The following is a 26,275-nucleotide window of genomic DNA, read 5'->3' on the forward strand; positions in this document are numbered from 1 at the left end:
CAGACAGATAGATAGATAGATAGATAGATAGATAGATAGATAGATAGATAGATAGATAGATAGCAATATGTGACATGAATAAAATGATAAGAATCAGATGAGAGAGTATAAAAAAAGTAAATGGGCCACTTATTATGTAATAAGTGAAACTTGAGAAAAAATAAATATGGTTGAAAAGAAAAGTGTGTAAAAGTTTAACAACTAAAAGAAATTTGAGTTTTCAAATAAAAAAAAATATTAGCAGATAGATTTATTTCCTTATAAAATGAATTGAAATGTAAAAACAGCTGCATGTAACAGAATAAAACCAGGCAGCTAATAAAGAAGTATGAAAAAAGAATGCTTGTTGTATCAATAGGGTATTAAAGGTTGTGGATGTAAAAAAATGTACATAAAGAGAATACTGCAAAAATGAGGATAACAGAAATATAGCCAAATGTACATAAAGAGAAAAATAACCAAAGAGCTATGTATGGTTGGGATTAAAAAAGACAGAAAAAAGCAGAGCAAATTTGAGAGGAATAACATTTGTTTTGGAAGTGGGTGAAAGGGCTAAACAAGGAGCTGCCAGCAGAGTGAATAGTATTTTTAAAAGGGAGATCTGAAGATTTGGGATGGAACTGGAATAAAAGAATGCTAGAATATTATATTAGCTGCATTGGAATGACAATGTTACCTGAAAGAGCAGAGCTGAAATAAGTATTGTGTTAGTATCTAAGAAAAAAATTAATGAATATTGAGTCATTAAAAACTATGAAAATGTTGCTTAATGGTTAAACTATAAGTGTGGACAAGTTAGTTCAAAAAATGATAAAAGATAGTTATGATTTCTTTATGGAATAGCTATGCAATTTGTTTTAATTTGTATCAAACCTGAATTTTTGCCTGTTCCCCTTTGTAGAGAGGATGGTAGGAAGAATGAATTCAAAAACTATAGGGGGATTAGTGCATTAAGATGCCTGATACAATTCTGAACCAAAGGTATAAGATGGCACAGCAAAATTTAAGCAATTTTATGCTTGGCTGGATCTATGTGAAACAGATGTTTCCTTTTTAGCAGGTCATTGAGAAATGCATGAATATAGAGAAATTTATTCTATATTTCTGGATGTAGCAAAGGACATGATAAATTGAATAGCCCTGAATTGTAGAATGTGTTGCATGAATAGAGTGTGGAATATTGATTGCTGAATGCAATAAGAGCAATATATAATGGAAGTAAACCATGTATAAGAATAAAATTACTGGAATATTTGATATTGATTATTGAGCACTAAGTGATTTGTGCGATGTCTAATTGTTGATTCAGTATTTAAGGATAAATATATTAAAAATATTTTTAGCGATGTTAGTAATGTATTGATTGGAAAAGTGAATATGTGCATCCTCTTGTATGCAGATAAAACATTACTGTCTGAGAATCTGGATTATTTGTAGTGAATGTTAATTATGTATTAAGGAGTATGGATCTGAAAATCAAAGATTAAGTTAGTCATGTTTGGTTGAGAAAGTGGAGTGAGTCATTGCAAGTTATGCCTACATGATGAAAACTAGATAATGTTTTATGTATGTGCAAATGCTGGTAGGAATGTATCAGTGGCTAGTGTGTTTGTTTTCTCAAAAGTAGTGAAAATGGCTTGTAGAGTAGCATGATTCTACCCACCTTGTTATACAGAAAGGAAAGCTGAGTATGTTAGAAGAAACAAAAGTACATTGAATGCAATTTGAAGAGGAACTTAAGAAGGCAAACCAAGAGGTGGGTTCAGAGATGAATGCAAAAAATGAGTGACAGTGCAAAAGAAAAGAGAATCTTGAGGTAGTTTGGTCATATAAAGAGAATAAATTATGATGAAATCACAGAACAAAAATATCAAAGAAGATGAAAGGGACTGAGAATAACAAGGGAAGGACTAAGAAAGTCAGGGTTGGGTGGAATTGAAATTTTTTTTCAAAACAAAAATGGTAAGAAATTTCTAGAATAAAAGGCAATGAATAAAGCAATGTATGGAGGAATCACCGATAGGGATTTACAGGGACAAAAATGTGGAGGACAGAAACATGGAGGAAAGGCAATATAAGAAATAAACTTCATTTTAAAAAGCAGTAATGGGCTTCTTTTTTATACAATGTAATTTTATTATCCAACTATTATGAGCTATATCCATTTATGTTACAGAAATCGAAATGTTATTGCGAGCTACATTTTTGATGGTACAAATTCCATATCCTATTTCCCCAAGTAGTAAAAAGAGTCAGGATAGAGGCTCAGTATCTGTTTATGATAAAAGATAATTAAAGAATAGAGTATTATTATAAGTGGGCAATTTTATTGTATAATTAAAATTATTATGTTCATAATTTTCTCTAGAATGCAAGACTTACTAGATGTCTCTTCCCCTTCCAGCTAAGGCTAGACTTCCATTTTATATATAAGAGGGAAACTATAGATCAAGAAAGAAAGATTCAGAGTTATTGATGGAGGTTGAAAGACATATTTTGGGTACAGCTATCTATATCCAAAAATCTGGTATGAAGCAGATAGCTCTATTATCCAGTCACAGGAATGCAATACTCATTTACGTAAGGATTACAAAGAGAGCCTTAAAATTTTTACTGATCTCTCTTCCAAAAGGAAGTGAAATGTAATACAGGTAGTCTTGTTTAGTGACCGGACTTGTCAACATAATCATTAATCAAAGTGGTTCCTAGATGAAAAGTCCTGCACTTATGATTTGACTTCAGCTTTCCTTTGCTTCACAACATCAGAAGGTTGCAGCCCAGAACAACCAGGTGAGCTCAAATGGCAGGTAAGGTTTCTGGAATTCAACTCACAATGAAGCCAGGTTAAAAGACAAATCTTATAAGCCCTTTTTTTTCAAAGAGATGCTTGTTTAAATAATCTCTTCACAGGTCAGGGAGAGGAAGGAAAAATAACAGGGTCAGGCGCAGGACAGTGCATATTAACTGACTATGGTTGGTGAACATGTGACAGAAAGAAACATTGACAGGCACTGCAGACTGTAAATACAGGCAATGATTCCAAAGCTACTTTTTTCATCACCATCATAATTGCAAATGGTTGCTGCCTGAGGTAGTTGGTTAATGATGACTACTTGTATTACTCATTAAACTTCCTGTCTTTGGGGGAAGTCAGTGGTGGATTTCAAAAATTTTTTACTATCGGTTCTGTGGCTTGGTGAACATGGCTTGGTGGGCGTGACTTGGTGGGCGTGGCTTGGTGGGCGTGGCAGGGGAAGGATACTGTAAAATCTCCATTCCCTCCCCACTCCAGGGGGAAGGATATTGCAAAATCCCCATTTCTTCCTGATCAGCTGGGACTTGGGAGGGAGAGAATAGATGGGGGCGGGGCCAGTCAGAGGTGGTATTTATCAGTTCTCCGAACCACTCAAAAGTTCCTCTACCGGTTCTCCAGAATAAGTCAGAACCTGCTGCATACCACCTCTGAGGGAAGTATAGAACACTCTTAGATAAACAATGCAACTTGACCCTTATTTACCAGTTCAGACATCTTTGCAGCTAATTTATATTCAACATTTCTTCCTCCACATTCCAAAAATAATATTCATACATATTAATGTACACATGGAAGAGTTTTGGATCCATCAAACCTGGGACATGAGAAAGAGGGTAATCCTATGTAAATGAAAAGAACCTTATTCTCCTGATATTGAAGAATGGATTCCGTATATGAACATGCTATTGAATTTTGAAAACTCTTTTATACTGCAAAGTGATAAGATCAAGCAATACCTTTCTGTATAGTCTAGATATAATAGGCATTAGGATTTGAATGATATGGATAGTTTTCCTAATTCCTCTTTTTTAATTGTTTTTTTAATGTTTATGTTAATTATAATATTTTCTGTCTCAATCTAGTACAAATTCCACAAAACATTAAGCAAACAAATACATGTTCACTCATTTAGTCAATTTTTAAAAAGTCAACTTCAAACTAGAGACGTTTGAAAATGCAGCAAAATATATTCATATCAAAACTGTCAAGCTCCTTCAGGAGGAAAAATTATTATAAAACATTTTCAGCTTGTCAGCATTTTATCTGAATTAAACCCATCATGTTTGGTCTTATATGGTCACTCTTTCATTGATTTTACATTGTCTTTCATTAATAGCAAAAGGCCAGCAATACATTAAATGCAGTAAAATCATAATCAAACTGTGCATTAGGCAAGAAACTATAATTACTGTCTCAGCAAAATATTTTACCCAAAGGCAAGTAGACCTCTTTTTTTTCAATTATGCTTTCATAGCTTCCTATATGAGTCCTCCATAAAATTTAAAATCTCTTCAAAAAGATCAGAATATTTCAAACACAGTAGTGTGAGTCTTATATTTGCAGAATGTGTCTCTTTTCTTGAAAAGCTTATTTTATTTAAGTTCAGTATTTTTATTTATTTATTTATTTATTTATTTGATTTTTATACCGTCCTTCTCCCGAAGGACTCAGGGCGGTGTACAGGCAGAATAAAACCAACAAAGAACAATATACAAAGTTAAAATATCAATTAAAAACTTATTAAATGAGCCTGAAAAATTTAAGAAATTTACCATAAAACCAAAAACCCCATTAAAATTGCTAAAAATTTGAGTTTAAAATTCCATTCAAGCCAGCCCCGCGCGAATAAAGAGATATGTTTTCAGTTCGCGACGGAATGTCCGAAGGTCAGATATCTGGCGTAAGCCCGGGGGGAGTTCGTTCCAGAGTGTGGGAGCCCCCACAGAGAAGGCCCGTCCCCTGGGGGCCGCCAGCCGACATTGTTTGGCGGACGGCACCCTGAGAAGTCCCTCTCTGTGAGAGCGTACGGGTCGGTGGTAGCAGCACAGTAATTCTAGCTACCTGTTTCCCAGGATATTGTGAAATATTAAAAATTCAGTGAAACTGAAAAAAGCATGAGGAATGAAATAATACTACAAGTAGCCCTTGACTTACAACCATAATTGAGCCCAAAATTTCTGATGTTAATTGAGTTTTGTCTCATTTTACAACCTTTCTTGCTACAATTGTTAAGTGAATCTGGATTTTCCCATTGATTTTGCTTGTCAGAAGATCACAAAAGGAGATCACATGATCCCAGGACGCTGTGACCCTCATAAATACCATCAAAACCATCAGTCACTAAGTGTCTGAATTTTGGTCATGTGATCATGGGGATGCTGCAGCGGTCGTAAGTGTGAAAAATGGTCATAAGTCACTTTTTTCAGTGCCATTGTAACTTTGAATGGTCACTGAATGAACTGTTAAAAGTTATCTGTATTTAAAACAACCTGTATTTAAAAGAACATTCATTCATTTGGTAAGGCCACTAATGTGATAGTGACTTTCTGTAGTACATAATAATAAAAACAAATTAACATCATGCACACACACACACACACACAAACACACACACATACATACACGTGTGTGAAATATCCAGAAAGATTAAAATTAGCTCCTCTCAACATGCAACATTCCCACCAGAGGTCCACTATTCAAACTAATCCAAAGTCTGAGAAGAGCCAGGTTTTAAGAGTTCGTTTGAATGAGACCAAAGTAGAGGCCATAGAAATTTCAGGAGATGTTGAAGGCAGATTTCACAACAGAGAAGGCTCACTTCCTGGATCTCATTTAGTGACACTGTTTAATCAATGAGATTCAAAGCACGTCAGCTCTGTCAAATTGAACAAGGACTACAGAAGATAGACATGCCCTCAGAGAGCCAGGACCTATGCCACGAAGGGATTTAAGCATGGCATTAAATGTTGACCATATAGAAATGTACTGCTTTATCTTATCATTTGTAGAACATTCTATTTTTCAAGAGTAAAGATTGAGGATGAACAGGAATATCTAGAGATTAAAAGTGGCTCTTAGATCCTGTTTGGTCCTGGTATAATGCTATAGAATAGAATAGAATAGAATAGAATAGAATAGAATAGAATAGAATAGAATAGAATAGAATAGAATAGAATAGAATAGAATTTTATTGGCCAAGTGTGATTGGACACACAAGGAATTTGCCTTGGTGCATATGCTCTCAGTGTACATAAAAGAAAAGATGCGTTCATCAAGGTACAACATTTACAACACAATTGATGGTCAGTATATCAATATAAATCATAAGGAAAGATTACCAACTTTTTCATAGGTACCTCAAACCCTTTCTAAAAGACCAAACATGTCTTTCTGATATTAAAATTTGAGTCTTTTCTCATCTTTGTTCTAGTTAAAATGGGCAAAAGGACTTTTTATTTTTCTTACTCTAAATTACCCTGACCAGCTTCGTTGGCTTTTGGAAATAGAATTAGTGACAATTCCTTCTATACAAATAGTCCTCATATAGTGGCTGCCTCATTTAGCAATCAATTCAGATAGGATGGTGATAAAAAAGTAACCTCGTGGCCAATCCTAATATTTATGACCTTTGCAGTTCCATAAAGCAAGAGAAAGCTGAAGTAATATCATAAACACAGTTGTAATTTTGCTTAGCAACTGCTTTGTACCCTATGACTATCTTTAAGTGTTGTAAGTGTTGCACCTTGATGAAGGTATCTTTTCTTTTATGGACACTGAGAGCGTATGCACCAAGACAAATTCCTTGTGTGTCCAATCACACTTGGCCAATAAAAAATTCTATTCTATTCTATTCTATTCTATTCTATTCTATTCTATTCTATTCTATTCTATTCTATTCTATTCTATTCTATTCTATTTTTGTTTAACAACTGAGTAGCCAATCCCAATTGTGCTCACTGAATGAGGTCTATCTGTATGTGTGTGTGTATGTGTGTGTGTGTGTGTGTGTGTGTGTGTATGCCCTTTTATGACTGTATGCAAAGCCGAGCTCGAAACCATTCTGAAATGAGAATCTGAAATCAACAATCTGTAGCCATTCCCTAAAAATATGAAATTAATAATGAAATAATTCCTCTAGAAAGGCTTTCTAGGATGCAAGGATCATCATTATTAGATATGAATAATAGATACAATAAAAATCCATTCCTTAACTGTTTGCTTATTTATTATCATGCTGTTCCTAAAGGTGTCCAAAGAGACAACAATCAGCATCTGGGTAATTTTAACAGGAAAGCGGACGGTAAACTGAGATTACCTTTCAAATGAGCAAGCAGAAATCATGTTTCCAGTTTCCCTGAGCTAAATATTTTTGTCCTGCAAACAACCTACTCAAGAAAATACTGAATGAAAGAAATGAAATTGGTTCCTAATACACTGATGTTGTTCACAGCATTCTTGGTCAAGGCCTGGAAAAAAGATTGTGTGCAGGCATACAGATACAATAATCTGACCTGGACAAAGGGTTTGAGAGCATTTCTGAGTAATTTATTAACTCTTCCTACTAAGGATACCTTCAGTCTTAGTTCTCTTCCCTTCTTTCACTAAATTGAGTATATTTTCTTCTCTGTTGTTTCCTCTTTTTATAACAATACAATTTTTGTATATGTTTATTATGCATCAGCCTGGGTGGCTCATAGAGGGACAGTGTGATTAATAATTTGTGATTAATAAATTTATCAATTGAATAAAATCAATCTTATCATTTGAGGAGTCAGGGACTACATCAGATGTACCAGTGGTGAAATGCAATTTTTTTTTTGTTACCAGTTCTGTGGGCGTGGCTTGGTGGGCATGGCTTGGTGGGGTTATGTGACTGGGTGAGCATGGCCAACTTTTTTTTTTCTTTTTAAAGCATTTTTACTACCTATTCATCCGAACCGGTAGTAAAAAAAATGCTTTAAAAAAGTTTTTAAAAAATTCCGACGATCGCATGGACAGCTGTGATCGTCAGAACCTTTTTTTAAAACTTTTTTAAAGCATTTTTTTACTACTGGTTCGGACAAACCAGAGTGAACTGGTAGCATTTCACCCCTGAAATGTACTAAGAAATATCTAAACTATGCTATGGAATTTGGGGCTATATACGTTCTGAGAGAATACACTAATTTTGAACAACTGAACCACATACCAGAAGCTTTTGAGAAGTAAAAAGTTTCTTTTCTTGCTACAGAAATAAATTTTTATCTTTGAATTGCCATATAAATTAAATATTTTATTTTATAAATAATAATTAATAAATAACAATTAAATGGCACAGAATAATCACAATTTTAAATCATTATTAGATACATAATCATGTGAAATCACAGCTTCCAGTTCTTTAGCTGGTATTGGCCTTCATTCACATTGGATTCTTCCTAAGAAGCTGCAATGTTGTAATGTATCAGCATAGTATATATGTAGATGCATACATATTTTAAGTGCCGCCCAAGATATTTTGGCATGACACTCAGTGTCCTGATAACTGTAATTACTGGGGCCACCACAGCTGATTGATATAATATGATATAATTTCAAATTACTAAAAAAATTAGAATTAAGCCCCCCGATTGTTTGAAAAATCTAAATTACATTCTCTGTTTGAATGATTTTGACAAGAGTAGGTGTAAGACCTTTGAGTACAGTCTGCTTCATCTAATGCATGAAGTTGTAGACATAAATGTATATATTCAATCACCTTGCAGTGGGAGAGATGGCAAAGGGAGAAATACAAGGCAGATTTACTAAAGGCAGTGACCTCTAACATAGCTTTGATTATGGTTACGTACAGCTGTCTACTTGTCAGTTTTAATAATGTAATCCTTTCTCTTTTTCATTACTTTGAAATACATCTTACTATATTCAGTAGTTCTATTCCTGGTAATTGTATTTCTTTCAGATGCATTTTAGAATAGACCATCGTGGTTATTGATTCATTGTTTAATTAGACACACAAAACCACTGGCAGAAGCTAGAAATACCTGAGGGGTTCTGAGAGTAAAGGTCATTTGAATGAAATATGAACATCACTAAGGGGCTAATCAAATCAAAAGATACAGCAAATCCCATATTCTGTGTTCTCAATGATATGCTAGTACATGTTTAAGAAGTAGCTCTGCCAACTCCATTGCTGCCACTGTGTTGCAGTGCCAGGCGCAGAACAACTGTTAGGTGTGTTAGGTGTTGTGGCTCAGCTATGCTTTCAACCAGTTCCAAATCCCAGAAAATTTAACAACTGCGTCTCATGAGTCGGCTCCAGCCCACCTATGCAGTTCTATAAGTGGAAAAGAAATGTAAGTGACTATGTGCCAAAGATGTCCTTGGTGTTCATACACAACTGATAAAATATCTATTGTGTTATGACCCAGATCACCTAGGTAGAGGCAGGCTTTGATAGAGTCTTTTATTGCTATGCTAATTCCACAACAAATGACCCCAACAATCCCTAGTAAAGCTCAAATTTCCCTGAAGGCAGCTTCCACAGTACCAAGCCAGTAATCACCAAAACCGATTCACGAAGGCAGAGAGGAAGTCCAAAAAGCAAGATGCAAATTCACAGGGCAAGGTCCATGGACAAGATTCAAGGTCCACAGGGCAAGGCAAGTCCACAAGGCAAAAGCACAGGCAGAAACACGATTCAAAGCAGTGTTTTTCCAAGGCCAGGGAAGTGCATGGCAAAGCAGATTGTTCCCAACAAAGACGCTTCTCCCCTGGCCTGTACTTAAATCAGTCCAAGCCAGGTGTTCCTTGTGAGGAAGGTCAGGGTGGCCTTCTCCCAAGTAGCCTCACAGACTTCTTTTGAGCGTGCCTCCGCTCCACTCCCCATGCCCTTGGATAGAGCGGGGGAAGCAGCTGTTCCTCATCAGAGGGGATCTGCTGCCGCTCATCACCTCTGCCTATCTGCAGCTGACTACTCCCCTGTGTCTGTGAGGACAGGCAGCTTCCCATCCAGTCAACCACCTCCTCCAGTGCCCTGAAAGGCCTGGGACAGCATTGTCCTCAGCTCCTGGCCTCTCCAAACATTCCACGGAAGACGTGCCATCCCCATTGGATAATCCCGTTTCCAATTCCTCCTCCTTCTTTGAACCAGGATCCAATGGGGCCATGACATATTGCCTTAAGTTGTGTGACATCTAAAACCTAATTATTTTTACGGAAACCCATAATTATTTTCTTACTTCTAGTATCTAGTCCAATTTCATACTAATGCTAATTGCATCGAGATATAAATCATCTTAATTACACAAAACCGGGCAAATGTTTTGTGTTCCGTATTCCTCCTTCCCCACGAGTAACCTAGTTTATGAAGTGGAATCAGGAGGGCATCAGTCAGTCTAGTGAAATATGATGTTTTCTTTTGTTGCCTATCATCATTCGTGTAAACAAAAATAACTAAATGATCAGCAAAGGGCAAAGGTTGCTAATTGTGATTGTTACATGCATTTTCTCCTGGTAATAATCTTAATTGGAAAAAAAATGCTTTAAAATTGTAGCTACCAATTTTTGCGTAATTAACTGCTAGCGTGAAAAGGAGTTTCTACAGAGACTTTCGTTTTTCAAACATAGCGGAATTAGTGATGTAAGACTCCGGGAAGTTTCCACCGTAGAATGCAGAGTCCTGTATTTTTTACATACTTTGCTCTCTACTTGCAATATTATAATTGTGGGAAACTTAAAAGGTTATTTAAAGAATCAAAGACTGAAACTCTATCAACCCCAGAAATGCCGGCATTGGAATCCACAGTGTCCTTAGAGTACATCTGGAGTCCCCTCTGGTTTGTAAAATTTAAATTTAAATCTCACTAAAATCACTAAGTTTCACAAGATAGCCTGTCATTTAGTACTCTGAGCCAAATTAAATGTGATGTGTTTAGATGTGGATAGGCTTCTGGTATTTTTTAAAGTGTTAAGTGGCTTTCAAAGTGCACTGCAGTGAAGTTGAAATATATTGTAGTTGTATCATCAAGCCAATGCCCTTTAACTCTTTTCGTCTGTTTTTCTGTGATTAAAATTGACCTTGCCTTGAAGCAGCTATTAGCATCTTCTGTTTCTCCCTTGTAATGTGAAGACTCTGCATTCTGGTTTCTTTACACATCGTATTGTGTAACTTTTTCATCTCTTACAATGATAGATGAGTCCTGGGCGTATTTTATAGCACCTTCTCACTTTGCCTGTGACAATGGCAAGATGCTAGCAAATGTTCCAACATCTTCAGCAATTCCCCATCAGATTCTTGACAGCTATGTTGATGTAGAAAGAATTTTCCAAAGCAAGGAAATTTGCAAAATTTAGATTCACAACTGCTTCTCCTCCTCCTCCTCCTCCTCTTCTTTGACCTTCTGCTTTTTTATGTATGCCTTATTTGTTACGGAATCCCCAGACATTCTCTCCAGATGGACAAACCACTTTATTTGCTGTCTGTATATGTAGTTTAATATTAATTCTATTCCAGTTCTTTCATGACTACAGATGTTAGAGCAACTGGCTCTGCCCTTCATCCTACAACATCTTGAATCTCCAAAGACTTATGCAAGGGTCCTCTTTGTAGACTTTAGTTCAGCATTCAATACCATCATTCCAGACACTCTTCTAACTAAGCTAAACCAGCTACAGGTACCGGAACAGACTTGTAAGTGGATCACAAGCTTCCTAACAAACAGGAAGCAGCAGGTGAAGCTAAGCAAGATCGCATCAAATACCTGTACAATTAGCACAGGATCCCTCCCCCGAGGCTGTGTTCTCTCCCCACTTCTCTTCTCTCTGTATACCAATGACTGCATGTCTAACGATCCATCTGTTAAATTACTGAAGTTCGCAGATAACACAACAGTGATCAGTCTCATTCGAGACAATGATGAATCCACATACAGAAGGGAGGTTGAACAACTAGCCTCGTGGTGCGACCGGAACAATCTGGAACTGAACACACACAACCCTGTAGAAATGGTGGTGTCAGTATTCCAGAAAACCCCTTCTGCAGACTTTAGGAGAAACCCTTCCATAATTCCACCTCTCACAATACTAGACAACACAGTATCAACAGTAGAAACCTTCAAATGACTACTTCAGCTTCAATCACAACAATACATGAGCGCACAATAGATTTAAGCTTAATGTGAATCGCTCCAATCTCGATTGCAGAAAATATGACTTCATCAACAGAGTTGTTAATGCCTGGAATGCAGTACCAGACTCTGTGGTCTCTTCCCAAAATCCCCAAAGCTTTAACCAAAAACTATCTACTATTGACCTCACACCATTCTTAAGAGGTATGTAAGGGGCGTACATAAGAGCACAAACATGCCTACCGTTCTGTCCTAATGTTCCCTTTGATTGTATCCAATTTCATATAGTTATTGCATACTTATGATTATATATATGCTTATATATCGTATAGTTATCTCATGCTTATGCTTATATATACTGTTGTGACAAATAAAATAAATAAAATAAAAATAAATAAAAATAAATTTCTAGGTTCTACCTTATTGCAAGATCTAAAATGGACAGCTAATATCAAAAACGTCATCAAAAAAGAACAGCAAAGGAACTCAGAAAGCTCAAACTGCCCAAGGAGCTGCTGATCCAGTTCTACAGAGGAATTATTGAGTCTGTCATCTGCACCTCTATAACTGTCTGTTTTGGTTCTGCAACCCAACAAGAAAGACACAGACTTCAGAGGATAATTAGAACTGCAGAAAAAACAGTTGCTACCAACCTGCCTTTCATTGAGGACCTGTATACTGCTCGAGTCAAAAAGAGGGCTGTGAAAATATTTACAGATCCCTCACATCCTGGACATAAACTGTTTCAACTCCTACCCTCAAAACAACGCTACAGAGTACTGCACACCAGAACAACTAGACACAAGAACAGTTTTTTCCCGAAGGCCATCACTCTGCTAAACAAATAATTCCCTCAACACTGTCAAACTATTTACTAAATCTGCACTACTATTAATCTTCTCATCGTTCCCATCACCCATCTCCTTCCACTTATGACTGTAACTTTGTTGCTTGTATCCTTACTATTTATACTGATATTGTTTCCTGATTGCTTATTTGTACCCTATGACTGTCATTAAGTGTTGTATCATTAAGTGTTAAATTTGTACCCTATGACTATCATTAAGAGTTGTAAACGTTGTACCTTGATGAAGGTATCTTTTCTTTTATGTACACTGAGAGCATATGCACCAAGACAAATTCCTTGTGTGTCCAATCAAACTTGGCCAATAAAAAGTCTATTCTATTCTATTCTATTCTATTCTATTCTATTCTATTCTATTCTATTCTATTCTATTCTATTCTATTCTATTCTATTCTTTCCTTTATAACCTTATTCCTGATTTTATCTCTTCCAGTCATTCTAACAGCTTTTCTCAAAGATCTCATTTCCATACCAACTTACTTTTGTTTGTGCTTTATTGTAAGTGTCCATCTTTGGCACTGGTAACATGAGTTGGGGATAAACATGCTTTGTATGAGATGCTTCTTTGTACTAATCGGTACTGCTTATGTTGTCAGAGTGGAGCTAGCTATCCCAATACTTAGTGTACCTTTTTGCATCATTTTTTTGTCCCTTTTTCCATCTTCAGTAAATGTTGTTCCTAAATATTTGAACTCTGATACTTGTTTTATGCTTGTTCCCTCTATTACTAAGTTTAGGGTGTACTTTTCTTTTTTGATTACCATTATTTCTTTTTCTTTTTAACTAATTTGCATACTATTTGTTTTACGTTCTTGGTTTATGGGCATGATATGTTGTTGCAGTTCTTGTTATCAATGCCTGATCATCTGCAAAGAGCAATTCATTGATATTATTTTCATTCTAGACCCGTTCCAGTCCGGTTTCCGGCCCGGTTACAGCACGGAGACGGCTTTGGTCGCGTTGGTGGATGATCTCTGGAGGGCCAGGGATAGGGGTTGTTCCTCTGCCCTGGTCCTATTAGACCTCTCAGCGGCTTTCGATACCATCGACCATGGTATCCTGCTGCGCCGGTTGGAGGGATTGGGAGTGGGAGGCACCGTTTATCGGTGGTTCTCCTCCTATCTCTCCGACCGGTCGCAGTCGGTGTTGACAGGGGGGCAGGGGTCGGCCCCGAGGCGCCTCACTTGTGGGGTGCCGCAGGGGTCGATCCTCTTGCCCCTACTGTTTAACATCTACATGAAGCCGCTGGGTGAGATCATCAGTGGTTTCGGTGTGAAGTACCAGCTGTATGCGGATGACACCCAGCTGTACTTTTCTACACCGGACCACCCCAACGAAGCTATCGAAGTGCTGTCCCGGTGTCTGGAGGCCGTACGGGTCTGGATGGGGAGAAACAGGCTCAAGCTCAATCCCGCCAAGACAGAGTGGCTGTGGATGCCGGCATCCCGGTACAGTCAGCTAAATCCGCGGCTGACCATCGGGGGCGGGTCAGTGGCCCCGGTGGGGGGGGGTCGCAACTTAGGCGTCCTCCTGGATGAACGGCTGTCTTTAGAAGATCATTTGACGGCCGTCTCCAGGAGAGCGTTCTACCAGGTTCGCCTGGTACGCCAGTTGCGCCCCTTTCTGGACCGGGATGCCCTATGCACGGTCACCCACGCACCCACTATGCACGGTCACCCACGCACTCGTGACGTCTCGCCTGGATTACTGCAATGCTCTCTACATGGGGCTCCCCTTGAAGGGCATCCGGAGGCTGCAGTTAGTCCAGAACGCGGCTGCGCGGGTGATAGATGGAGCCCCTCGTGGCTCCCGTATGACACCCATCCTGCGCAGACTGCACTGGCTACCTGTGGCCTTCCGGGTGCGCTTCAAGGTTTTGGTGACCACCTTTAAAGCGCTCCATGGCATTGGGCCGGGTTATTTACGGGACCGCCTACTGCTACCGCATGCCTCTCACCGACCCGTGCGCTCTCATAGAGAGGGTCTCCTCAGGGTGCCGTCAGCGAGGCAATGTCGCCTGGCGACGCCCAGGGGAAGGGCCTTCTCTGTGGGGGCTCCCACCCTCTGGAACGAACTACCCCCCGGCCTTCGTCAGCTTTCGGACCTTCGGACCTTCCGCCGCGGGCTCAAAACATACCTATTTAATTGTGCAGGACTGAGCTAGATTTTAAATTTATGGGTTTTAACTGGGTTTTATTTTTTATATTTTAAAATACGGGCTTATAGAATAAGTTTTTTAATTGTTTTTATAGTGTATTTATGTGTCTATGTGTTTTTTAAGTGCCTGTAAACCGCCCTGAGTCCTTCGGGAGATAGGGCGGTATATAAATATGATTAATAAATAAATAAATAAATAAATAAATTCCTGGCCTTAGCTTTTTTGCTTATTCTGTCAATGTAGGTGATAAATGATCATGGTGATAAGACACAAATGTGAATGATACACGGATATTTCAAGAAGGTTTTGTTGCCTATATTGAAAAAAAGATGCAGGTATACATTTTGCATAAGCTGTGGAAAAAAGAACAGTTCATCATTCAGGACATAGGCCAAAGGTTTTGTTAGTTTGTTTGTTTGTGTCCCACGGAGTATTATTATGGAGTCGGTGATATTGGGATACTTATAGGACAGTATCAATCAATGGAAGAAAGATCGTGATCCTTCTCCACCTGGCATTTCCCCACAGTAATGCTCGATTTCTCTCCAATTAAAACTTGGCTTTAAATCTATAAAGTCTGAATGGGGTTATGGGATGAAGTATACTTCCCTTTCCTTCCCTCCCATTTTGTTTATTTTTCATCGTTGTGAAATACTTTGCACTTGTAGAGTTACATGAATGATTAATAATAGTAGCTATGCTAGGAACATAGTTAAAAGAATTCATACACACACACACACACACACACACACACACACACACACACAAATTACAAGGCTGCCCGTTTTTATCTCCATATCTCAAACATGATGAAACACCTACACAGAGATTCAAGTTGACAACCATTTTCACTAGCTGAATCAGCAAAGAAGGATGCAGAAAGCTTAATAATGAAGATAATAATTACCATGCTTGTTACTAATAACATAATGCAGTAGCAGCTAAAATCACCTCCAGAAAATTGATAATTTATATTTTCTGGAAAAATTATACTTGCCAACCGAGTTGCTTCAACATTTCTAACAAATAAAACATTAGTAGAATTGTTCCTTTCTGCAGAGGACAAAAATATGACTAACACTTTTCCATGTTATAAAATTAACATGGTCATGGGATTAGGAATTTAATGACAATAGATAACGCTCCAATTCATAAAGTTTTAGGAATGGGATTGCTAGCAATGAAAGTATATAAAGTTTGATGGACTACCTATAAATTTGGTTATTAAAAAATTGTCATTATCTATATATGACTGTAGTTTTAAAAGTTAAAACTGTACTGCTAAGCTAAGGACATATTCATAGTATACATTTGGCTGTTCCTGTCCTGTGCTGGTAGCAGCTGGACTCTGAACTGGTTTAAGAAAATTCTGCCCTGATTAGGATGTTTCTGCAGCAGTTTACAAAATATTTAATCTCAGCATGGCTGGCTGAGGAATTCTGGGAGTTGGTCCGTAAGTCTTAAAGTTGCCCAGTTTGGAGACCCCTGAAATATATCATGGCGAAATATTACGAAGATCTTCTCAGTATCAATATCAAGCATATAAAGAACTTGAAAGGCATTCCCAAAAGAACTAGTATTGTACAATAAGATGATAAACATACTGAATTGTTAAACATTCTTCATAGTAGGTATATTTTATTTTTATTTTTATTTTATTTTATTTATTTTGTCACACAGTATATATAAGCGTAAGCATGAAATAACTATACAATATATAAGTATATACTGTCCGGTGGCGCCACCTTCTTCGCTGAGTTCCTAATTAAGGGAGCTCCGTACTGAACATCGTAAAAGCCAGGAAAAGCCGGCTTTAATCTCTTTCCCTGGATGAAAGGGAAAAGATAAGAGCTGCGGGAGTGTGGTGGTAGACCTCCCCAGGGGCTTTGTTTTTAATTAAGCAGAGCCCTGAGGGTCGAGAGTCCCATAAATATTCCTGCCAAGCTCCGACTTCAGTGCGTACCTGCAAAAGCAGGAAAAGAAGAAAGTGTCCTTCTCTGCTAATTGTCTTATCTTTATGGATTTCTATAAGCAGACGGAATGAGCTCGAGTGAACAATTACTGGATTGCAAGTATTTTTGATTTCCTGACTTCTACCCTTTTAAAAAGAGAAACTTTTTTTTCTTTGTTTCAACTGACTCTTTAAGATGGCGCCTGAAAGGGAGTGAAAGTGAAGAATGGAATTCTAAACAGCCTGTGTAACTAAGAAGCTAAGAAATGTTATGTGTGGATTTTAATGAAGTGAAGTGAGCTCTCCTATACTTAAAGGGGAAAAGAGAAGTTTCTAGACTTATATTTTGTGAATTTTAAAAACTGAAATGGCTACTAAACCACCTAAGACTGGGGGTAGAAGGGGTTCTGAACCAGCTTTAGAAGATTTGATTAAAGAACAAGGGAAAGTCTTTGAAGAAAAGTTTAAGGAGATAATGGATAATAATGAGAAAATAAGAGAAGAAATAAAAGAGAATAATAAAAAAATAAGAGAAGATATTTTGATGGCTTTCCAAGGTTTGGCAAAAAGACTGGAGGTGGTGGAGGAGGAGGTGCAAGAAATTGCTCAGTCAAATCAGCAAATAGAAAATAGAATGGGGGGAATGCAAATTAAATTGGACAAAAATGAAGATCAAGTGGTGGTGATGCAGTATAGAATGATGGAAGGAGCTCTGAGAATTAGGGGCTTGAATGAGGAGAAAGGAGAAGATTTAAAAAAAAATTTATCAGAAGCTCTGGCTGAATTTATTGAACTTGATCCACAAGAGGTTGCTTATCAAATTGACAAAATTTATAGAGTTAATTCCTGGATTGCTAGGCAGAAGAAACTTCCTAGAGACATTGTGGTTTATTTTTTGAAAAGAACAGTGAGAAATCAAATTTTGCAAGTTGCATTTCAGAAAAACTTGAAAATAGGAGAACAGGAGCTGAAGGTTTTGAAAGAGATTCCTCCCAAGATGTTAAGGGATAGAAAGGACTTTACATTTTTTACACAAGAGCTTAAGAAATACCAGATTCAATTTAGATGGGAGGTTCCAGTTGGTTTGACAGTGTATTATCAAGGAAGGAGATATCGTATTGATACAGTGCTTAAGGCCAAAGATTTTCTTTCCACCGTGCTGAAACTTGAAGAAGAAATAATACAGAAAAGAATTCAAGAGACTCAAATGGGTGTGGAAGCTGAGGTGATTCCAGTGATGTTACCATCTGAGGAACAACCACAAGAACAAAGATTGACAAGGGGAGCTCTTAAGTGTAAAGAAAAGGAGCAACAAACTCAAAGTAAAATTCAGGATTCTGCTACAGAAGCGGTGGGAGGAGCACGGCCGAAGATATGGGAGGACGATCTTCAGCTGATCGCTCAAAAGCTTCAGCAGGCCAGTAATGGCAAATAAAATCTTGACTTGGAATGTCAATGGTTTGAATTCAGCTCAGAAGAGAAGAAAAATATTTCATTATTTGAAACAATTTAGAAATGATGTAATTTGCTTACAAGAAACGCATATTAAACTATCAGATCAAAAGTACTTAATAAACTCAAAGTTAGGTAAACATTTTGTTGCTTCAGCTTTGGAGAAAAAACATGGCATAGTGGTTTATTTGAGAAAAGATATACCAGCCAAGTTAATAGAGGCAGATATTCACGGAAGATATATTGCTATTGAACTTACAATAGAAACAAAAAGGACTCTCTTGTTTGGTATATATGCACCCAATCAGCAACAAGAAAATTTTTATAGAATGTTATATGATAAGTTGATTCTATGGGATTATAAATCGTGCATTATATTGGGAGATTGGAATGGAGTAATAGATACACGAAAGGACAAGAGAATTTCTTCCAAGAAGATACCTGCACATGCAAAGCTGCCTAAATCCTTTTTTGACATGATAGAAGATTTCGAGTTGAGAGATGTATGGAGACTGCGGAATTTGGAGGAAAGAGACTATACTTTTTTCTCTGATAGGCATCAATCCTTCTCACGTATTGATTTTATTTTAATTTCTAATGATTTGCTTTTTAGGGTGAAGAAAACTAAGATATTTCCAAGATGTTTGTCTGATCATAGTCCTGTTTGGATGGAATTGCAATATGGAAAAGAAGGTAGAAGAACTTGGAGATTAAATGAAAATTTGTTTAGATATCAGGATAATGTAAATCAATGTAAAAAGCAGATGAAAGAATTTTTTGATTATAATTTGAATAATGAAACATCGATAGAAATGGTTTGGGACGCCAGTAAAGCTTTTATGAGAGGTGTATTAATATATATTAATAATAGACAGAGAAATAAGCAACAAAGACAGCGTAGGTATTTAGAAGAGGAAATTTATAAGAAACAACAATTATTAATACATAACCCGCATGATCAAAAACTTAAAGATGCAATAAAGTTATTACAGAATCAATTTAATATGATAATAGCTGATTAGGTGGCAACAAATATACAATATGCCAAACATAATACTTTTGTAATGCAAATAGACCTGGTAGGTGGTTAGCATATACCTTAAGGAAAAGACAAAAACAACGTACTATAGAAAAAATAGAATATAAAGGTAAAGAGAGATACCAACAGGATAAAATTAAAAAAGCTTTTTTAGAATATTATACAAATTTATATCTTAAAGATAATATATTGAATAGGATATTGATAAGTATTTGAAGGAATATAAGGTTAAAAATTTAACTTTAGAACAAACGGATGAATTGAATCGGCCTATAACCTCGGAAGAAATTATTTTGGTAATTAAACAATTAAAGATGGGGAAAACTCCTGGTACGGATGGGCTTACAGTTAGTTATTATAGGAATTTACAGGATGAGATGTTAGGTCCACTTAAGGAATTATTTAATCAGATACAACTAGGAGGGGGAATTCTCATGGAGAACCTCTTTTATTTCATTGATACCAAAAGAGGAACAGGATTGTTCTAAACCTGGGAATTATAGGCCAATCTCACTTTTAAATAATGATTATAAGATTTTTGTTAAAATAATAGCTAATAGATTAATGTTGATTTTGCAGCGAAGAATTCATAATGATCAATCTGGATTTATAAAAGGGAGACAGATGAGGAATAATGTTAGGCAGATTGTTAATTTACTGGAGTATTTAGAAAAGAAAAGTTTTATTCCAGCAGCATTTATTTTTCTCGATGCAGAGAAAGCTTTTGATCGATTGCATTGGGATTTTTTATTTAAATTAATAGAAAAGATGCAATTTGGAGATGGTTTTACAAGAATAATTAGGGCAATTTATGGAGAGCAAACAGCACAGATTATAATCAATGGTAGCTTAACAGAACCTTTTAAGATTGCGAAAGGAACAAGACAGGGATGTCCTTTATCACCATTATTGTTTATTTTAACTCTAGAACCATTATTGGATAAAATACGAGAAGTAAAGGAGATAGAGGGAATTAGAGTTAGACAACATGAATATAAGCTGAGAGCTTTTGCAGATGACCTGGTGATTACTTTAACAAACCCTATAAATTCTAGTAAATCTTTGTTGGAAATAATTGATCAATATGGGAAGGTTTCAGGGTTTAAGGTAAATCAGAAAAAGACAAAAGTGATAATAAAAAATATGGCCAGACAACAGAGTTATCAGACTGTTTTTGAATGATTATGATGTATTATTTTTGATTGTTTTCGGGGGAAGTTAGGAATTGATGATTGTAGGGGTATAATTAAGTTGGGACGAAAATTTTTTAGCATATGTTTGTTTTATTTTTAACTATACCTTGTGCTCGTTCCGGGAAGTCGGGGAGGGTTGTGAAGGGAGGGGAGGGAGGTGGGGGAAAGGGGGAAATTTTCTGTAAAACTTTTTGAATAAATATATATATATATATATATATATATATGTATATACTGTATATATATAAGTATGAGTATGTAATAACTAAATTAACTGGATATAACGAAAGGAAACAATAGGACAGGAACGGTAGGCACTCTTGTGCTCTTATGCATGTCCCTTACAGACCTCTTAGAAATGGGGTGAAGTCAATAGTAGACAGTTTTTGGTTGACGATTTTGGGATTTTGGGAAGAGACCAAAGAGTCCGGTAGTGTATTCCAGGCATTAACAACTCTGTTACTGAAGTCATATTTTCTGCAATCAAGATTGGAGCGGTTAACATTAAGCTTAAATCTATTGTGTGCTCGTGTATTGTTGCAATTGAAAGTGAAGTAGTCTTTGACAGGAAGGACATTGTAATAGATGCTTGCAGATGTATATGTTTAGGGCAGGTGAAAATCTGTGGGTAGAACCATGTGATTTGCTGACTCTCGAAGGAAGCAAAGCTTATACTCTGCAGTTCCTTCTCAACAAAACGAAAAAGAACTGTTCCAACATGGTGATTTTACCTGGAGGGGTTTATTGTTGCTCTTGCAAAGAAAGCAGAAAGGCTGAGATGTAGTGCTGGTACATAGGACTAATTTATGCACAGGGATATATTAAACACAGGGCTATAAAATATGGCCCTTTGAGGCATGGATATAATTAAAATGACCAAACTGTTCCACCATGAAGTCATTAGAAGCTACAGTCAATTTAATTGAATGCAAATCTTCTTTCACCTGCTTTTACTCTTTGAAGCTTTCCCTATCTATTACAAGGAAGAGTTGGGTTACATTTTATGTCTTTCTTATTTATTTATTTTATGAAGCTCTCAAGTGTACTCATTTAAAAGTATACTCATTTAACTATCCTGTACTGATACAAAATCCGCACTGTATAATGTTTATTAAGAAATATGACAATACTGCAATCACATTAAGGGCGAGTGAAGTTTTGGTCATGCAGACTGCTATTTAAAAAAAAAAAATCAGGCCTCAAAAAGTCTCTCCAAGAAGTAGCATCAGCAGTTCTCGCCTTACAACCATTGCTTTAGTGACTGTTCAAAATTACAATTGTGATTTACGACTTTTTCACACACTGATGATTTTTGCAACGTTCCCATGGTCACATGATCCAAATTCAGCCATTTGGCAACCGGCATATATTTATGTCGGTTGCAGGGTCCCTTCACCATGTCGTCACCTTTTGCCACCTTCTGACATGCAAAGTCAACAGGAAAGCCAGATTCAATTCACAACAATGTTACTAACTTAAAAAACTGCAGCGATTCATTTAACAACTGTGGCAAGAAAGGTCATAAAACAGGGCAAGAGTCACTTAACAAGTGTCTTGTTTAGCAATGGAAATGTTGGGTTCAATTGTGTTCATAAGTCAAGGACTAGCTGCAATGTACACATTGCCATCATGAACACTTGGTGTGTTAGTACCAGTGGTGGGATTCAGCCAGTTTGCACCACTTCAGGAGACCCGGTTGTTAACTTTCTGAGCTGTTTGGTGAACTGGTTGTTGGAAGAAATCATTAAGGCAGAGAACCGGAATGTTCAATGACTTGAATCCCATCACTGGTTAGTACTCATGCATTTCAGTTACCAGTTGAGATGAGGCTGTATTAATATAATTGCCCTAGTGGCACAAGGGCTAAATTGTCTGAGTTTTGCCATCACATTTCCCCATTTCAAAGCCCAGACGTTTTTCTCTGCTTTGAACAAAATAACCCAAAGTATCTGATCATAGTACGATGCTTTGGTTGCGATAACGACATCTGGTACTGAAATGCAATTTCCTGCCAGGTTCTCTGTCCATGTAACATAAATGACATACCATACTGAATTTGTCAATCCTCTGTTCACAGCAGACGGCACTACAGAGTAGGGCTTACTGACGGGGTTTTTTTCCTGAATAAATTGATGAGGATTGTTAATCAGATATAGGTAGTCCTTGACTTACAAACAGTAAGTTACAACGTTCTTGTTTCAAAAGTTACAACGGCATTGACAAAAGTGACTTATGACATTTTTCAACCTTATATGACCGTTGCAGCATCCCCATAATCACGTGAATGAAAGTCAGATGCTTGGCAACTGACTCATATTTATGACAGTTGCGCTGTCCTGGGGTCATGTGGTCGCCTTTTGCATCCTTCTATACAAGCGAAGTCAACGGGGAAACCAGAATCACTTCACAACCGTGTTACTAACTTAAATAGCTCCAGTGATACACTTAACAACTGTGCTAAGAAAGGTCGTAAAATGGGGCAAAAGTCACTTAACAACTGTCTGGCTTAGCAACAGAAATGTTGGCTCAATTATGATCATGAGTCGAGTAGTCATTTAATCTGAGTGAGAAGACTCTTCTTTCACTGACTTTTGCAGGGGGCAACGTTAAACGGGATGAATGACAGAAAAGGTCTGAAGGATGCAATGGCGCATCTCCAGAGGCTGTTCTTTATGGCTGTTTATTGTGCATTTTTCTATATTTTTCCCTACACATTTATTTATTTATTTATTTAATCATATTTATATACCGCCCTATCTCCCGAAGGACTCACAGGCGCTTAAAAACATATAAATACAGAATAAAAACAATTTAAAAACTTATTTTAAAGCCCGTTAATTAAAATATACAAATAAAACCCAATTAAAACCCAGAAATTTAAAATCTAGCTCAGTCCTGCACAATTAAATAAGTATGTTTTAAGCCCGCGGCGGAAGGTCCGAAGGTCCGGAAGCTGACGGAGTCCGGGGGGTAGTTCGTTCCAAAGGGTGGGAGCCCCCACAGAAGGCCCTTCCCTGGCGCCGCAGACGACATTGCCTCGCTGACGGCACCCTGAGGAGACCCTCTCTGTGAGAGCGCACGGGTCGGTGAGAGGTATTTGGTAGCAGTAGGTGGTCCCGTAAATAACCCGGCCCAATGCCATGGAGCGCTTTAAAGGTGGTCACCAAGACCTTGAAGCGCACCCGGAAGGCCACAGGTAGCCAGTGCAGTCTGCGCAGGATGGGTGTTATACGGGAGCCACGAGGGGCTCCATCTATCACCCGCGCAGCCGCATTCTGGACTAACTGCAGCCTCCGGATGCCCTTCAAGGGGAGCCCCATGTAGAGAGCATTGCAGTAATCCAGGCGAGACGTCACGAGTGCGTGAGTGACCGTGCATAGGGCATCCCGGTCCAGAAAGGGGCGCAACTGGCGTACCAGGCGAACCTGGTAGAACGCTCTCCTGGAGACGGCCGTCAAATGGTCTTCTAGAGACAGCCGTTCGTCCAGGAGGACGCCTAAGTTGCGGACCCTCTCCATCGGGGCCAATGACTCGCCACCGATGGTCAGCCACGGATTAAGCTGACTGTACCGGGATGCCGGCATCCACAGCCACTCTGTCTTGGCGGGATTGAGCTTGAGCCTGTTTCTCCCCATCCAGACCCGTAGGGAAGATGTGACATGTGGGGAATACCTGCTGATTAAGGCAGCTGTATTTAGGTTTCCAAATATAGTTCTGGAGCTGCGTAAGCAGGAGAATCTCTTATGGCTATATGATATTGCACACTGCATCTCTCCAGGCTCTAAAGAACAGGCTCTAAATACACTCAGAGTTTGGAATGTGAGAAAGCCAGGGGAGAATCAATGCGATGTCTGCTTGAGCTTATTCGTGGAGTTGATTTTTATATTTGCTGCTTGAAAAATCCACTGATACGATAGAAGCCAACTGAACTGTATTTTACACAGCCATTATTCCTGGGATACATTTCCTGGAAACGAATATAAAATTCTAAGGCTAATTCATTGAAATTGGAAATTGAAACTACAGAAAGCAAAAAAGAGCTGGGTGTAGATTATGAAAGGGTTGCATTCATTAATTCTATTTAATTCATCTAAAAGGAAATAATGATGATAATACCTTTAGATAACCACCTGATCTCCACAGCCTGTGAATAACACTTATATGTAGCACCATGAAGAGTTTGAAAGATGTAAGTACAGATAGTCCTTGACTTACAACTATACTTGAACCCAAGTTTAAGCAAGACAGTTGTTAAGTGAGTTTTGCCCCATTCTGCAACCTTTCTTGCCACTGTTATTAAGTGAATCACTGCAGTTATTAAGTTAATAACACAGTTGTTAAGTGAATCTGGCTTCCCCATTGATTTTGCTTGTCAGAATGTCCCAAAAGGTGATCACATGACCTCAGGACATTGCAACCATCAGAAATACATGCCAATTAGCAAGTCATGTGATCATGGGGATGCTGCAGTGGACATAAGTGTGAAAAATAGTCATAAGTTACTTTTTTTTAGTGCCATTGTAACTTCAAACAATCACTAACTGAGTGGTTATAAGTTGAGAACTAGCTGTATATGACACCAAACAATATAGCAAAATGTAGAGAGTTATTTAGACATGTTTGTGGTCACAGACAAATAACATTTTTGATTTCTGGTTACTAAGGAGCAATATAGAAATTTAAAAGTTAAACATTGTGGTAGGAATACCCAGCCCAAGGTATTCTGAGCCATTGAAAAATATGTTTTTCAGAATTTCTAGCCAAAGTGGCTGTTGCATTCCCAAAACTACTAAAGAACGTAAGTTTGAGGGAAGTTAGTCTGCCAACATTTTAATTTTAGTTACCAAAACTATTCATAATGGAATATGTAAAGTTTCAAGAACCTGCCAAGACCATTTAAATTCTCATTTGATTACTACTATTGATCTTAGGGTTGGTCTCCTTTGTGGCTAGAATGGAAGGATGTTTGTTTGTTTGATTAATTTTTGTCCCATCTTCATTACTTTATAAGCAACTCCAGGTGGTGAGCACACCCAATGCTACTTCCTCCTATTTTTCCAAAAACAACAACCCTGTAAGGTGGTGACAGTGATTGATTTAAGGTCACCCAGCAGGGTTTTATGCCTAAGGCAGAACTAGAACTCATGGTCCCCTGGTTTCTAGGCCATCACCTTAACTACTAAGCAAAGTGACTCTCTTTACCCTCTCTTTACTTCTTTGTGGAAGTGTCCTATATTTTTAGAAGAGATTGAAGAGAGAGACACACACAGAAAGAGAAGTAAGCCTCAATTAGTAATTGGAACGTATTATCCTTGACGTAGAGGTACAGTAGCTTTTCTGAGGGAAAAAGTGCTAGTAACAGATTTGACAAATTGTCATATCTCAGCCTTTCTCCCACTGAGCAAGATACCTACTCTTTCCCGCTTGGGATTGGGATTGCTAGTTTGGAAGAAGGATGATAACTCACTTAAAGGCAGCCAGACTACAAGCCCAGAACAAGAACGTATCCAGGAATATTCAGAATATTATTGCCAAAAAAGCCAATGCCGTCAAGGCTGCATACTGTATCCAGTTCTGGTCGCCACAATATAAAAAAGATGTTGAGACTCTGGAAAGAGTGCAGAGAAAAACAACCAAGATGATTAGGGGTCTGGAGGCTAAACAGTAATGAACATTGTGGGAACTAGGTATATCTAGT

Source organism: Ahaetulla prasina, chromosome 2, assembly GCF_028640845.1.
Source record: "Ahaetulla prasina isolate Xishuangbanna chromosome 2, ASM2864084v1, whole genome shotgun sequence".
Lineage (NCBI taxonomy): Eukaryota > Metazoa > Chordata > Lepidosauria > Squamata > Colubridae > Ahaetulla > Ahaetulla prasina.